This window comes from Larimichthys crocea, chromosome V (assembly GCF_000972845.2).
Source record: "Larimichthys crocea isolate SSNF chromosome V, L_crocea_2.0, whole genome shotgun sequence".
Taxonomy (NCBI): Eukaryota; Metazoa; Chordata; class Actinopteri; family Sciaenidae; genus Larimichthys; species Larimichthys crocea.
In genome coordinates this window covers 4377150-4394709 of record NC_040015.1, presented here as the reverse complement: position 1 = coordinate 4394709, position 17560 = coordinate 4377150, and the positions used below count along the sequence as shown (strand labels likewise).

The following is a 17560-nucleotide window of genomic DNA, read 5'->3' as shown; positions in this document are numbered from 1 at the left end:
TCTGGTTATTATAGACACAGATTAAATGTTAAATATAAATATTTCAATATTTATCATCACAGTAACAGTGTTACACACATTAGTGGCTGTAAACACTCAGCATTAGAAAAATACATACGTTGGTTTGGTGCTTACATAAGGAGTAAACATTTATAATCATCACTTTAAAAGTTACATACGTTGTTTTTGGTGCCTGTTTGTTTCCCAGATATATTAGTGTGTGTGTGAATGGGTGTATAAGAGGCAATAACTTGAAGCACTTTATAGAAAGGCGCTTTATGAAGTTCAGTCCATTTCCTTTTATTAGTTTACGGGCAGACCTGCCCGAACCAATATGGCGGCGCCGTTTACGTACGATTCAGCGCTCAATGCGGCGTCTATGTATATATGTCTATGGTCGGACCAACGTCAAGGCAGCCACGAGCTACATGCTAGCGCTTTTCGCTACGAGCTACATGCTAGTGGTTTTTGCTACGAGCTACATGCTAACGTTTTCCTGCTACGCACTTTGTCGTTTCTGAGCAAGAGAGTGAGCAATATATTGGGACGCTTTTAATATTTTTTATCGGAATGGAGAGCAAGACTTCTTTTTTTTTGTTGTTGTTGTTGCTGTGGAACCGTGTGTTCTGCAGGGTGGACGAGAGAGAGAGCCCTGGGCCGATGACTGAATTGAGAGCCGTGTGACCTGAGTTGTGCTGGAGGTTGTGAGATTGTGTGTGGTGATTGAGACTCTGGTGAGTAAATTGTGCTGGTATTACTATGAGGTGATGAGGCGTTAATTTTATGTACATTTTGTTTAAAAAAAAAAAAAGAGTTATGTTAATGTGCTTAATTGCATTGCCCTCGCCTCGTGTGTTTCCGAGAGTGAGTGGCGGTAAAAAGAAAACAAAACAATGAGCAGACAAGTGGTAGTTCAGCCATTTTGTTTTATGTTAGTATTGAAAAAATATGTTCAGTTCATTTACAGTAAAAGTGATTAATGTGATCGTTGAGAAGTAATATTTGGAGCGATATTTTCAGTAATGTGTGTTTATATACATAAATCTATGTGTAAATGGATATATATATGTTATATGAATATTACGGTAACCCTCTTTTTGGCCCTTATAGGCCGGGTTCTTTTCCATGGTATGGATTCCTGTTTCCAAAGACTGCATGAAGATATCTACTACTGAGGTTTTTCCTGTGCTATAAGGGAGAGGGACACTCAGTGGTTGTGGCGAGCCACCCAAGGAAAAACTGAACTGTGATTGTAAATGATTTGGGGATTTAGTTCGTGAATTGTTGTATATCAAGTGTGTTACACTGAATTATTTTATTTTATTTTTTATTTCAATGAACAATACAAAGCAACACGTCAATACTTAACTGTTGGTTGTGTGAATCCTTTACTCGTCACCCAATGCACATTGCTAATACCCCTTTCTCCTATAGCGAAACTAATCTTCTGATTTACTGGTCTGCAAGAACATAGATATACTGTTGAAAACATATCTGTATCACTTAGCCTTTACCATTACTAGTAAGAGCTGAGGCGGGTTACATGCGTCCTTTGCCCGGCGTCAACTCACACCGGACGCGTGTCAGCCGCGTTACGGCAGCGGAGCGAGCCGGCTGTATTCACGCGAGAATCCTGGACGTACGCGAGACCCCGCGATAAACTGTATATAAAGAAAACAACAACAACAAACAGCTAACTTTGCTTCTCCGATGTGGAGGAGATTATATAAAGCATCTGTTGTGTCATAAATTATTGTGTGTTGTTCCACTTCAACAATTTGTCTCATCATTCATATTGAGACCCTTTGATCGATCTTTGATAACGTGGTGCCACCGGTCATGACGTAACGTTGATGTGAAGTTGTAAAAAGCTACATGAACTGCGTATTGTGTTTTATTTTGAAAGGGGGCGGAAGTTTATTACATTGATTCTGTGTCGGATTTCCTGTCTGGTGCACAGTGCTCTGTTGAAATTTATGAGGTTTAGCAGCGGCTCGCGTCAAAAATAGAAATCCTACGGAATGCTCGCGCCGTGGCGCGGGGAGACGCTTCTGGGACGCTGCTGAGACGCGCCCTGTGTGAGTGCTCTCATTGACTAGACTGGCGGCTATCTGCTACGGTGACCGTGGCGCAGCCGTAACGCGCCCGTAACGCCTCCAGTGTGAGTGGGCCTTGAGCTTTCTTCCATAATTGCAGATTGGTCTGCATGCAAACAAGGGCAAATTGAATTAAATGAAATATCTGTGAATTGAAATTATACAGGTGCACAGTCAACATTGCCCTTTATAATAAGTAATATGTTACCATTGCGACTGATCGAGATTTGGTCAAGACCTTTCAGGAAGAGGCAGTAGAACTTCCTGTGTACCGTTATGTCGTGTCCCAGAAAGTCTGCCAAAAGATCTTATTCGGTGTCATTTAGATTCAGTACTCTTGACAGAGTGGCTACTTGTTTTCTTAGTTTTGTCGATGGCAGAGTTTCAGGTTTTTCGGCCCCACAGTTTTTAGCCAGCTCACAGTCAGACCCCCTAAGCCTTGTTTCAAAGCCTGGTCTTGCAAATAAGGAAATGTTTTCACCTACTCCACATGAGCTTCTCTCTTCCACAAGTAGCTCCAGAGATTGCACCATTGCTGGAGTAAGGATGATAGGCAGCTTCCTGCCATGCTTCCCTCGTACAGTGGTCCCTCGTTTATCGCGGGGGATACGTTCTAAAAATAGCCCGCAATAAACGAAATCAGAAGTAAGTTTTACAATTATTATACATGTTTTAAGGCCGTAAAACTCCTAACCACACACTTTTATACACCTTTTTACACGCATATGTACAGTACTTCCTTAATCAGGACGCAGTGCGGTTCTCCCTTAGCCAATTTAGGACGCAAAACACAATGCGCGCTCATACTGTACAGTACGCTGTAAAAAAAAAAAGCATGCAAAATTACACTGATAAAAATCCCTGAAAGAGCGAGTCCGCGAAAAGTGAACCGTGATATAGCGAGGGACGACTGTATTTCCACATGTTCAAAATGCTGGCAGAGCCTTTTCTCCAATGCCGTCAGCGCTCCACCAATGTCTTCAATAAATGGGGAGTTGTCCCTGGTGATAAATGCTTCTAAATGCATCTTTGAGACCTCGTCTTCTCGCCTTCGGTTGAAAAGGATTATCTGTGCCAATATAACTTTTTTTATAGCAAGATTGCTCCAATTCCTTGAGTTTTTCTCATCCAACAACTGCCTGTAAATTGTTCTGCTTGTAGTCGTACATGTGCATTTTTTCACATCCCCTGCTAACAGAATGAGTTTGGGTTTGTTCCATTTCTTCTCAAGTGTATAGTATGCAGCAGAAGAGATCATCCCATTCCAGGTAAGACTGTACATGCGTCTAAACTCTTGGACAACCTGCTTCTTTTCATTATTCTGGGATGAAAGAGCTTCAACCTCCATGATGTCTGCAACTCTCTGGATGCTTTGCCCTAGCTTTGTGGCTAGGGTGGGTTTCTTAAACTTGTTCCTCTTTTCATCAAAGCCAGCTACTTCTTTAACAGCTCGAATCACATGGTGAAAATGTTCTGGATTAATATAATCCTCGATCCCTTTCAGAGGGGTCACTGTCGCATAATTTGACGAACATTGTCATGTTGAGAGGCAGTTTCACGTTGCCTGTTCTTCTCTCCAACCTTCATTATATAATTGTCTTCTTTTACTGCATCTGCAGTTTCATCTTGAGTCATGCCATTCACGAGGGCCCATACCTTCATGTTCACATCTTTAGGTACAGGTTGAGCAGAAGCACAGAGTGTCTGTATTCTTGTTTTTCCAGGTAGTGTTCGGTGAACACTTTGACACAGAGAGCAAACACAGAGTCAAAACTATCTAGTCTTAGGCAAAACATAGGCTACTTTGTGTAGTGTTTATTAAAGCTGTACAATTAAAACACTTAACATCATCTGGACAATGCAGCATCATAAAACACACAGAGTATCGAGTTACTGTGCCACAGTGACTGTGACTTTAACAGTAGAAACATAGGGGGATTATTGGAAAGAGAAGGATGTGCAGAAACACCCCTAATTTCCCAAAACATTAATTGGAACTTTCTGAGCTTAAATTACAATTGAGCATAATTACAAAATACAGCTGCAAAAATTGCCTATTTAATGTTACTTACTATCAAGATCTCCCTTTCCAATCAAAGAGGTATGTTGCCTCAGTCTTACTGTAGGTCTCAAAGACAGGAGGACTGTCTGGAGGAAAAAGTTTCCCTCTGTATTCCAACACAAAATCTCCGTTGCTGAAAGTTGTTGCCAAAGCAAAAATGCCTCGCCTTTTAAGAGAAAATGGAAGTATGTTAATGTTATGTTTATGATTCAACCAGACCAGTGGTCCATCTTTCACACTGAAGCTCATATTTCAGCATAATTAACAATGAATGAAAAGAATACAAGGCAGATGAAGACTGACCTTTGTAAGAGTTTACAAACACTGATCTAAGACCTGCTTTGTCAGTCTTAAGTCTGATGTGCTTTTCAGAATCATGATGTGGTTTGATCCACAGCTTTCTTTTAGAAGGATCAGCCATCGTTTAATCTGTTTAGATAGAGTTTTATGTATCATTTTTATTGGCATACCACTTCAAGTGATATCTATATTATATAATATAATATAAATAATATAATATATAATTCAATTATATCTTTTTTTAATGGACTACATCAAACTCTGTGTATGTGAAGTCAAATAGTTTTACAGTTAGTTCGTGACTCAGAGTATATATTTGTCAAGGTTCATAAAGACCAGGACAAGTCACATTCAAATCAAATCAATTTTATTTGTATAGCCCAAAGTCACAAAATACATTTGCCTCAGAGGGCTTTACAATCTGTACAGGGAGTGACACCCTCTGTCCTTAGACCCTCGGTTCGAGTGAGGAAAAACTTGCCCACAAAAAACCTTTAACAGGGAAAAAAGGTGGAAGAAACCCTCAGGAAGAGCCCAGAGGAGGGATCCCCTCCCAGGACGGACAGACGTGCAATGGTGTCACGTGTACAGGACAAATCAACACAAACATATTGTACAATAATTGTATAATTATTCAAGGATGTTTAAGTCATGTATTGTAAAAATTCATCACAAATATGCAAATGTCTCTGTATGCAATACAATGCAGAGCTTCAGAAATAAGTTAAAATGAATGTCTTATTTTTCACTGTCATTGAACTTCACACAGCTCTGCCCTGCGTCAGTACTGAGCAGCATGCTACACATTTAGCAAGTTTAGCTAGCATGGCAAAACAATGCAAATTAGGAATAATAATGTATTTAACAAGTAGAAAGTTATCTATAACTCGCTGAATTGTCTGTGAATATGTTGTATAAAAGCACTGATGCTCTACAGTGACTTCTAATTAATTAACTGAAATTAATCATTTTTAATCGCATATAAATAATTGACCTGAACTTTTTTCACATGGATTTTAGTTTACCATTGAATAATGACTGAATACATAAGCTTAAGCAACAAAACATTGTTTTCTTTTTTTCAAGGTGGTACTTAACCAACCGTGCTCTTATTGACGCTTCCATTTGTCCTTTTTTTTTTTTTTTAATGCCTTTTAAAGGACAGGACAGATGAAGAGACAAAAAGCAGAGAGGGGGAATGACACACAATAAAGGGCCGTTGAATGTGGGATTCAAACTGGGGCTGACTGCAGCGGGACTGTATCCTCTATACACAGGCGCCTGCACAACCCACGACACTACAGACCAGCCCATCCGTCTTTTAAAACATGTCCCATCCACGGGGCCAACCAAAGTGGTCTCATCAGCTTCTTCGTTCATGTTTGACTATTGTCACTGAAGTTTGTTTTTGTCATGAACATTAGTTGGTGCTCCAGTATAATCGGTGCAAAAATAAGTGCGATTAAAATGCGTAAATTTTACTGTGACATACAGGGACATGTAGTTCCATACACTTCCACTAGGGGACAGTGTTCAGGATTATACACAGATTGAGGAGGGGGGGGGGGGGGGTTGGTCACAACACTCTCACACAAAATTTGAAATAAGTCATTTTAGGGGACAGTGGTGATTAGCACGTAGGTAATGACTATAATGAAATCTAAATGGGGACGTAATTTTTGTCCTCAATGAAAAGCCGTCCCCATTCAACTGGTGTGTATTCCAAAAAAGTCCCCAATTTTGGCTTAACACACACACACACACACACCTGTTTTTATTTCCCCGTGAGGTCCACTGACTGGAAGGGTCCTTGTAGGATCCACCCTTCTGAGTGGTCTAGAGACTTGGTTTTAACTGCTAAATTTTTTAAAAAATTCACGTGAGCATGAAAATGACTTAAAGCATCAAATACTCTCACATAAATTTTAAACCTGAATTTTGGCTCCAGTGGGACCAGCCGTTGGTCCCACTGGAGCCAACCCCCCCCCCACCCTATCATGTCTATAAGCCTCACAGAGGTGGAGAAAAGAGCTCTACTTAACTTTAAATGTTCTCACACAAGACAGGCATTTTGAAGTTAATCTTAAATGGCTTTTATTAACATCTGGCCAACATCTGAACAAAATTCAATTAAAAAAACATTCAAGTGCTCTTTGCTTTCAATAAAATCTTTTGGCACTTTGACGCTGAATGGCAGTGATCCTGTTTTTAACATAAATTTCACAGCAGTCCAGCTTCTGTTTCTCAGCGCCTCTGGTGAAGCCTTAATGCAGGATTGCATTCTGATTTGCCGGGCACTTTACCAGATTCAATGAAATCATTCAGTGTTTTTTCCCACAGCCCGGATTTCACCAGGTGACCAGCTTCTCTTCTTTGATGTTCCTATGAAAGAAAAGCAAAAAAGAAAATCAGGAGTGGAGACTAACGATTCAATTGGCAATTCACAACCGTTCAGTTATTCAGTTAAGTTTTCTCTTGACATTGTCACCAAGTGCAGCTCATGGGGGATTTTTTTGTAATGCCAAAGAATTTGGTGTCAACCTGCCCTATATGAAAAATGGCTGAAGGTAACTTCATTGTAACTTGGCGTGATATACATTAAATTTCATTTGATGATTTGATATTTTGATATCAAGACAAAGCCTTAGAAAAAATATATAAAAATAATAAACTATTAAATAATAAAAAATTGTAACCTTTTTATGTCATTTTTTGTACAGAATGGTGCAATACCAACTTTTTATGTATTTTATATTATAGAATAAACTGGGAATCTCCAGGATTACAGATCAATTTATTAAGTGCTGTGCTGTCTGCACTGTCTGAATAACAGACTAACAAGACTAACCAATGAATACATTTACAACAAGTCACCAGGTTATCTCCTGCTGTGAAGAGAGGTGCTATCTCTCACGCACTGTTGCCTGCAGTTTGTCAGTAACCAGATTTTTCTAAAGATTAATGTAACTAAGTAAACCTAATAGTTATAGTTATGCACAGTGTTTGAAATACCTCATTTAGAGTCACCACCAGTCTCAACAGGTTTCAGTCTTGTCTTATGTTTTGAGGATCCTGTTGAAATATTGAATGATGGTGAGTACTATTTTTATTAGGGCTGTCAAGCGATTAAAAAAAATCTAATATATTATAGGCTCTGATTAATTAATCTAAATGAATCGCTTTTTTCTGTGAAAAGCCTCCAAACATATTCAAACATGTTTCAAATCAAACTAGATTTAGTAGCTGAATAAATGAATGGAAAATAATTAACATGAAATATGATTATAGAAAAAAATTAAAAGTTTCATATTCAATATGAGCATCAGGACAAACCTCTGACATCAGCTTGACAGCACAGTAACAGTCTCTGTGACTCATTAAGTTATCTCTCTCTGATGCTCTCTGTCAAATCTCTGCTGTCCTTTAACACTGCCTCTGACCTGCAGTCCAATCTGAACGCCTTGCTCGAGGTCGAGTGTAGCTTGGTGAGGCTGGCTGCTAACGCTAGCATCAGGTGCTGCTTCTCATCTGCCTCCAACAAAGCAGGTGTGGGTGGAGTCTTTTCCAGACTCCAGCAGGTACCACACAGCCTGATTCTACTTCTTTTATTTAATAGCGGACAGCAACAAGAGTTTAAGGAGCATTACCACCACCTACTCTGCTGGAGAATGGGCTGAAGAAAACATTTCATTACTTGTGATAAGAACAACATGGAGTGTGTTAAATACCTTTGAGGGACATCACTCTCTGACTCAACAGACCGCCGTCTTTTCTTAGAGCTCGAGGATGCTGTTAAAATAAGAAATAAGTATATTAATACAAGATAGTAACTGTAACTGGTAACGTACTGTACCTTCACTGTTTGAATAAAAGCCACCTATAGTTAAACCTACAACCATGATCAATGCTTCACTGAAACTAACTAAGGTTCAAAACGGCGTCCAGGTATAGTTGCCGACCTGTTTTAGCATTTGCAGAGAAACACAGAGTTGTTGTTACAAGCACGGACCAGGTTAAGCGACAGTGAACACACCAGTGTAGATGTCACTTGTTAGCTACCACATTGGTATCTTTTCCATAGGCTACATTAACAAGCCTCCTCCACATGCAGGGCACCTGCTGCTGTAAACAAAATCACGAGTTAAAAAATCCAGTGGACGAGTTCTGTGTTTTTCTGGCGAGTTATTAAATGTACTGCTGATGGGAAAGAGGGAAAAAAGAAGTGAAGGGAAAGGGAGCTGATTCAATTAATGAGTAAATATAACACTTAAAACTTAACTTAAATAAAGGTGGAGACTAAAGAATGACACCAGGAGGCTGACCCATTCATTATCTACTACAGAAAACAGCTTACCCTTTGTAGTGTGTGCAGCCAGGGAACAAGAAGGTGCCATCTTGCGTGGTTGGACATGTGTTTGCTGTACTTTTCTCTCTTCTTCTGCTGAACTGTCAATTTCTGTCTCTCCAGCAGGAAAATACCCATCCTCAGTGACATCAGAGCTTGATAGAGAGTCTTCCACACATTCAAGCATTTCTCTCTTCAGATAAAAAAATAAAAAAGCTTATTGTTAGAAGAAAGAAAAAAGGCTACACTTAAGAAACTGTGAAATCTTGGCTCAAATACAACATTAAACTGGATAAATAGTAAAATATATACAATGTGCATACTTTGGCAACCACAACAGTACATTAATTAACTTTCATGAACCTAACTGTGCCCAGACTTCTGCAAGTTGGTTTCTCAGGTGTTCTTAATTGTTTCTAGGGTTTTGTCAGGTGGCTGCTAAGGTGTTCTAGGACAAGAGGAAGGACTCATACTGACTGAGTTCTTAATTTTTCCTTAATTTCTCTCAGTATTTTGATGTGATGAATTTGATTTGTTTAATCAACATTTTAGATTTGTTTCTAGTAAGATATTGAGTTGATTGATATTGAATATTTATATATTTGCAGTACAATAATGAATTCTAACGCTGTTACGAATTAATTCTTTAAAAAACAACAAAAAACTAATTATTTAAAGTGCTAATAAAGAACTGGGCTGATCAGATTATGGATAACAAAGTAGCAAACGGCAGTTCAAATCCGTTCACTATTAGCCACTTTAAATCAATATTTTGTTATCCTTATTTTCTTTACTTACACTTCACTTGCTAATGTCATGTGTCATATGGAATAAAACTACAACCTGTGCATTTTTTAATTAAATACTGTAAAGGTAAAACTAAAATATGAGAAAATGCAGTTTTTAAATAAACGTACAATTACACTGTCTTCTGTTCTTGTGAGCACAGGTACGCTGGCATGAGAGAGGTCAAGGATAATAGTACCGTCACTGTCACTGTCACTGAGAGGGCTTAGCTCTTTCTGAAAAAGAAAGATCAGAAAATCAGGTTTACCGGAGAAAACATCTCAAGTCCAATCTAAATGAAAACAGCAATTGTTTTGCTACAATACAGATCTGCAGAGACTTGTGCTGGAGTGATTTGTTGTGTTGGCCTAAAGCAGTTTCTCTAACAATATCACAATCTTACTCCATTTCACATGTGCATTTCCATTTCACATGTGCTGCTTTACACTTACGATGTGGTCAGCCAAATATATGAACTTTAACTGTCAACAAGGGAATGATCTGGTTTTTGCTATGAATTACTGGTTTTACAAGGAAACAAGGGCTGGGAATAAATGTTTGACTAATCAGCCATTTATTAGGTAATCACCTACTAGACAGGTAAAGTCCTGATCAAAAATCACAACGTCATTTTGTTTTCCTAAGACGGACAGAAAACACTGTTCATAATAAATCTCTCAGCAGAATCTTCAGGATGGATAGACTAGCCTGCCTAATGCACAATGCTAACCAAACATGAACTGCTCTCTCCTGCCGCTGCATTGTACAGTCGTCCCTCGCTATAACGCGGTTCACTTTTCGCGGACTCGCTGTTTCGCAGGTTTTTTTGTGTAATTTTGCATGTTTTGTTTTTTTACAGCGTACTGTACAGTATGAACACGCATCGTGTTCTGCGTCCTAATTTGGCTAAGGGAGAACCGCACGTGTTCTGCGTCCTGATCAACTAAGGGAGTACTGTACAAAATGCGTGTAAAAAGGTGTATAAAAGTGTGTGGTTATGGGGTTTTACGGCCTTAAAACATGTATAATAATTGTAAAACTTACTTCGCGGATTTCGTTCATTGCGGGTTATTTTTAGAACGTATCCCCCGCGATAAACGAGGGACCACTGTACACCCCGACATATTCGATTTTCTCACCCAGAACAAGTGGAGCAGTAAAAGTAATGACAGGCAAACTCTCTCTTCTATTAGTCTGATGTACATTATAAAACAATGTGGTACAACTAACCATTGTATTCAGCTTGACAAGAAAGAACAAGGTCCTCTCCCTCTCGTCATTTAACCTCTTTGTGTTTGCCTTCTCGTACCGCTTCTCACAACTATCATGGTGTGCTTTCAATTTCTGGAGGCGATGCAAGTGTCTACTGTGAGCCTGCAAATCACAATTATTAATTTTTTTTTTATGTTCAACATTGTGCTATTAATCTCTGAATTGTTTAAAGATAATTTGTGATGAGGACGTAGCATTATTCGATAGGTGCACGCTCTACCAGGTGAGCCACTGTTGCCATGTTATCCGCTGAGCAACTTTAGTAAACTAAGAACTGGGATGTCATGGTATAACATGCTGTATACTGTCTTTGTTTTGATTTCTGGTCGTGCAATACAAGACTGATTTAACTGTCGACTTAAAGAACCCAAAGAACATGATGTATCCTACCTTTGTTTTCTGTTCAGAGCCAAAGCTCTGTGTCCCACCAGCAACTGCAAATAAATGGCATAAAATGTAAATGTTAATTTGGTTCAAGATGACCTAACAATGCGAAGTTTAGGCAACATTTGTTCATTTAGGTTTGGTTTCCTCCTAAAATAGTTCTAGGCCTAAACCCAGAAACAATGCCCACTTTGGTAAAAACTAAAGGTTTTCTTACCTGCGCCTTTCGAGCTGCCACCAGCTGATGTGCATGTCGGGCCGTCCTCCTGTAAGCAGAGTGACAAAACTTCAAGCTCGAGCAGATCACATCCTTTCAAATTACAGCGATACAATTTGGCAATATATTGATCTAACACTGCGACATGAATGCAGACATTATGTAGATATAGATATTTTTACTGAAACTAAACGCCATGTTCCAGGCCCAAAGGCTGCACTGTAGAATTTGTTAGACTATCCTCATAATCAGATTATCCACAATAAAAACCATAACTTCTCTATGTTTTATGTGTGAACAACTTCTCCATACAATAACATTAAGCGGTATTTCAATTACAATATCTGCTTACATAAAAAAAATCAAACATTCTGTGTAGAAAAATATTAAACACATAGTGATGTGTGTAAATGATAACTGTGTAACTGTATCTTCAGACTGCGTTACTTCACTGTGAGTAACGTTAATGATAACTGTGTAACTGTATCTTCAGACTGCGTTACTTCACTGTGAGTAACGTTAATGATAACTGTGTAACTGTATCTTCAGACTGCGTTACTTCACTGTGAGTAACGTTAATGATAACTGTGTAACTGTATCTTCAGACTGCGTTACTTCACTGTGAGTAACGTTAATGATAACTGTGTAACTGTATCTTCAGACTGCGTTACTTCACTGTGAGTAACTTAATGATAACTGTGTAACTGTATCTTCAGACTGCGTTACTTCACTGTGAGTAACGTTAGCTGCGTACGTTAGCCTCCGTGCTAGTGAAGTGTGAGCTAACATCAGTTAGCCGGTGAAGCTAACATTAGCACGGCTGCTAAGAAGCTCCCAAACATTTAGAAACAGTTTACAAACAAACAGCAGAGCATTATATTGTGAGATAATACCTTAAATAACTCAAACTTACCATTTCTCCGAAGCAAGATAATACCTTAAATAACTCAAACTTACCATTTCTCCGAAGCACCGCACTCTCCGACGGTTCACATGTCCGTGCTTCCCGTCAGCAAACAATAACATAGCAAACAATAACATGCAAAGTTACTAATTAAGACAGGACACACAAAAAGCCTAAAAACGAATTATCAACCTAATATTAGTTTTTAGTACTTACGTAGTTTTCATCTCTTTTTCCGCTGTCGAGTCGCTAATGTCTCTCCTCTCCGTCTACCTGTCTGTTCGAGATGCTCCGACTGACGGTGAGGGGGCGGGTCATTCAACGTCATCACCAGGTGGCGGGAATGAGGGGGGACGGTAGCGGTGGGGACCGCTGGTGTCAGGAAAGGTGTACATACCGCTGATTCAGCGCGAACACACACCTGTCCTGACTTTAGCGGTCCCCACCGCTACCATCAACAGTCAATTGTTAGACGTAATGACGCCATTTCCTGTTTATCCTCCTTCACAATAAAAATATTCCATTCGTGAATGAATGTGATGCTTTTAATCTGAAGAGGATTATAGGAACTTCCACGTTTCTGCCACTATGTTACCGGAAATTAATTTAAAACCAGACTAATTACATAGGTGTGGACCTTCAATCAGCTGATCAGTGTGAACATTGTAGCAGATCTGTGTTGTTGTATTTCATGCTTGTTCTTGTATGTAGTGTTTATATTTATATTACTTCTTACTTTTATTCTTTATATCTACCTCTGAGAAAACCAAAAGAGAGAATTTAAAATAAAACAGACTAAATATATATAATATTGATTTGTATTACAATCAGTAAAAGGACATAAAGTGCAAATGAAAGACTAAAACTTTAAAAGAGCGCTTTAAAAGAGCTCAATTATAAGCACATGAGAAAGGAAACATTTTTAACCTGGATTTAAAAATGGTTACAGGTGGGGCTGATTTCAGCTCTGCTGGCAGTTTATTGTGTGCAGCATAACAGCTAAATGCTGCTTCACCCTGTCCAGTTTGAACTCTGTGCGCCACTATCTGAACTGACCTCAGAGGCCTACTGGGTTTATACTCTACCAACATGTCATTCATGTACTCTGGACTTAAACCATTTAGTGATCTGAAGACCAGTAGCATAGTGAGTCTACTGGAGATGAAAGCAGGAATCAGCTTGTTGAGAAGCTGACCAGAGCGGCATAAATTTATTCACAAGTGCTTCCAGCTTCACAAAAATAGAAAAAAGTATATACAACAAAAAAGGAGTAACTGAACAGTTAACTAGTGATGGCAGCGCGACACTGAAGCTTCGATACGTGCTTCAAACCCTGGACTACAATTCCATAGAAGCACTGCTTCGAAGCTTGCTTTGGTGCGAAAAAAAACACGTGACATGTGACGTCCGAAGCAGAAACTGCTTCGTTGCCGGAATGAATCACCTGACTGGTTCGCGGTCCAATCAGGTGAATGAATGGCACCGCCTCGTCTCGATTCTCACAGGTGACAGGTTGAGACAGTTTTGAATTTGAGCGCCTTCAACACTTTATAACCGCTCTAAACAATGCACTATTTGTGGGTTGTTGTAGTAGGAGTGTTGTTGTTGTTGCTGCTATTGTATTGCGTTTGCGTTTTGGATAATTATGGAGCCAGCCAGGAAGAGAGGTCGTTCGGACATGTGGGAACACTTCAATCTGATCGCTCCTGATAAGGTAAGTGCGCTGGCTGTTTAATAATCTAATAAGTACCGTAGGAAAAGAAAGTTACATATATACAACAATATCTTCAGTACAGAAATATAGCTCTGATCTATCTTTATTAAGTAGCATTATAGTAAAATGATGTATACTGAGTGTAGCCATTAGGCTATAGCTTTATCAACTCAAATTGCATTTTTATTTACAAATGGCTTTCTCTACAGGTCCGTGCTTGTGTGTTCAGCTGAGCTGAAGTATCATGGGAATACTTCCTCCATGTTAGGCACTTCACTGCCAAGCATGGAGCTGCTGTGAACCAGGGGACACAAATCAAGGTGGCTATAACACAATATGATATGACTGAATTCTGACTCATAGGACTGCTTCATTAAAATGCCATTTCTCATACTTCTTATTTTCTTTTATTCATTTTCTTTTTATTTCTTATTTCTTTTATTTATTTGTCTTAGTGGACCGGAAGCGAGAGCTAGATGAGGCTCTAGTGAACATGGTGGTGAAAGACTCACAGCCTTTTTCCATCGTGGATGATGTGATTTGTGGCATTGCTGGATCCCCATATACTCTTCCATCCAGACAGGCTCTAAAGAACATGGTGGTCCACAGTATGAGGGGACAAGACCAAGGCCAACGCGTCGTTCAAAGAGTAGAGGCTGTGAGCCTGACTGCTGATATGTGGACCTCCATTAATATGGACGCATATCTTGCAGTGACCGGCCATTATGTGGATGACTCTGTGAGACTGGCCCCAGTGCTTTTGGGTGTGCTGCCTTTCCTGAACTCATCAGCTGTAACATCACTGCTGCAACAAGGTCACTCATGGAACCTGGGCATTGAAGGCAAAGTAACTTCATTGTGACAGATGCTGGAGCTAATATGGTTTCCTCTGTCAGGAGTTTGAATTTAAGGCACGCTCTTTGCTTTGCACACTCATTAAATTTAGTGGTGAAGAAGTCCCTTGACGCAACTCCTGGTGTAGATGACATACGCACAAGGGCACGTAAAGTAGTCACTTTCTTTAAAACAAGCACAACAGCCAAAGAGAAGCTCAGAGAAGTCCAGGGCATTTCAATCGGCCAGTGAAGAAGCTTATTCAGGAGGTGGACACACGCTGGAACAGCACGTTCCTGATGCTTCAACGCCTTTTTGAAGAGAGACAGTCAGTGGGGGCAGCTCTTGCAATGCTGAAACAGATGTGAGACCTCTGTCATCCGAGGACTATGACACCACTGCTGCGTGCCTGCAATTGCTTGCCCCCTTCACCCAGGCAACAATAGAACTCTCTGAGAGAAAAGGTTTCGGGGTCAAAAGTCATCCCAATGACAAAAATGTTAATGCTCTACATGCATGACACAATGGGAAAAATAAGCCACAGCACAGCCAAACTACTGGGACAGAACTTGGTGACAGCTATGCAAAACAGATTTGACACTTTGGAAAGCCAAACTGCAATGACCCTTTCGACCCTCTTGGATCCCAGATTCAAAGCTATTGGATTTTACAATCAGGTACAGGCACAGGCATCAATAAAACGGCTGACGGCACAGTGCTCACAACTGATCAGGTACACCACACCTGACACACTGAGAGACGAGCCCTCCACTTCAGCTCAACAGCCACAGGAAATGTTGAACATCAACCATCCATGGGTAATGTTAGAAATAGTCAACTGATAAAATCATGAAAAAAAAACACGATGCAAATTGAAACCTTTCTGTACTGATTACTGTCATCTCTGTGTTTCAGATATAAACCTTTGGGAGACACTGGACAGGGATGCATCTGAAGCGAGAAGGGCCAGAAATGCTACAGCGGATGCTACAGTAGAGGTGCAACGCTACATGACTGATCCGCCGCTTCAAAGATCAGAAGACCCACTGACATACTGGAAAAATCATCAAAATGTCTACCCTCACCTTTTTAAACTGGCAAAACATTTTTATGTACACCAGCCTCATCAGTTCCTTGTGAGAGAGTATTTTCAAAATGTGGAGAAATTGTCAGCAAAAAAAGAAACCGACTCAGTCCAAAAACTGTTGAAAAAATAATGTATCTTAATAAAAATCTTTGACTGCCCCCCATCCTACGTAATCATCCTCTGTTACATAAGCACACCTATGTCATAGGTTTACCACCTAAACCTATGTTATATTTTCCTATCACTTTCCTCAGTAACACAATACACACATTGATCGTCTCATTGATCTTTATTTGTGAATAGGACATAATAATCAGTGTGTGTAATTTAAGAACTTCCTGCTCACCAACTAGCCTAATTTGACTGCAGCCTGGCACTTCGCCAGAAGAGGTCACCATAACTGAAGCTTCAAGTAATGAACCCATTTTCGAAACAATTGGCTCAAGTGGTTCAGTGCTTCACAAAAGCTTCATTTACCCATCACTACAGTTAACTGAGTTGAACTAAATATAACTCAACTTATAACACTGCAAGAGTCAACATAAATCAAGTGTAAATCACTACACTGGATCAGCACTAAGTTTCCCCTCTGTTCTCCTCGACCGTCAAAAAGCTACTGCCTAAATAGTCTCTAATAGTCTCTTCCTGGCCCAGCCTCCATGGTCATACCAATAATGGTAATTCCCTAATTCCCAATTAGCTAGTTTCTAAGTTAAAACTTACATTGCTTTACAGTAAAACACTCTTACCTGTTTTACCTAAAAAACCCTACTTTACCCATACCTATATGAAATAACAAACAAATCTAAATAATACCTAAAACTAATGTACCTTACCTACCCTCATTTGGACTAGTCCAAAGACCTCCCCCAATCATGTCACTCAGAGTATAAAAGCAGGAAATAGTGTGGCACTTCCTCCTTTTGATTCTGACCACATGTTGAGTATGGTAAGTAACACAAATGATTGTTAATTTAACTTATTTTGACAAGAACTAAATCAATAAAGTATAACTGAATTTAACAATACTTGTAAGAGTTTATTTTCACCAAAGATGTTGAACTATGACATATAACCAAACATAATACAAAACACAAACAAACCCGGGATAGTCTGTCTCTGTAAAATGATGATTACTCGTAGTAAAATGGCAGAAAACAAACAAAGATAATTTCACACAGGCTGGTAATACAAATGAGACAAATGGTGTCACCACTTTGTCACACAGCTTCTCCTGGTCAGTCTGGGACATAAAGTCCTTCACTCTGGATATGTTCTTAAGTTGACTGAAGGCTGTTTGGATGATTGGTTTGATATGAAGGTCAGATCTAAGTCTCAAATCAGCACGGCAAGGTTTTGGACTTGATCTTGAGTTGTTAAAGATAGTGACTCAATGTGCTTGCTAATCGAAATCTTCTCTTTATTGCCAGAAACGGTGACCTCAGTTTTGCCCTGATTTAATTGAAAGAAGTTTTGGTTCATCCAATTTTACTTTGTCTTATGGCTTGTATTTTGATCTAAGATCTAATCAATGCGCAAACCAATTTTCTTGTTGTTCC

At 39.5% G+C, this 17560-nt stretch overlaps 3 long non-coding RNA genes across 3 annotated transcripts; 1 reads left to right on the top strand and 2 right to left on the bottom strand.

The window, feature by feature from the left end:
* The first annotated feature begins 355 nt into the window (after nucleotides 1-355).
* On the top strand, nucleotides 356-1234 carry LOC109141167 (uncharacterized). Its single transcript, XR_003462392.1, has 2 exons — nucleotides 356-734; nucleotides 1111-1234. It is a non-coding gene; the product is annotated as an uncharacterized LOC109141167 (long non-coding RNA).
* Nucleotides 1235-6792: 5558 nt separating this feature from the next.
* LOC109136765 (uncharacterized) lies at nucleotides 6793-11298 on the bottom strand. The gene is made up of 6 exons (XR_003462395.1): nucleotides 11252-11298; nucleotides 9721-9825; nucleotides 8813-8996; nucleotides 8187-8247; nucleotides 7471-7530; nucleotides 6793-6840 (listed from the first exon to the last, which is right to left on the bottom strand). It is a non-coding gene; the product is annotated as an uncharacterized LOC109136765 (long non-coding RNA).
* A 164-nt stretch (nucleotides 11299-11462) lies between these two features.
* On the bottom strand, nucleotides 11463-14121 carry LOC113745776 (uncharacterized). The gene is made up of 3 exons (XR_003462391.1): nucleotides 12583-14121; nucleotides 12420-12464; nucleotides 11463-11511 (listed from the first exon to the last, which is right to left on the bottom strand). It is a non-coding gene; the product is annotated as an uncharacterized LOC113745776 (long non-coding RNA).
* Between the last annotated feature and the right edge of the window lie 3439 nt (nucleotides 14122-17560).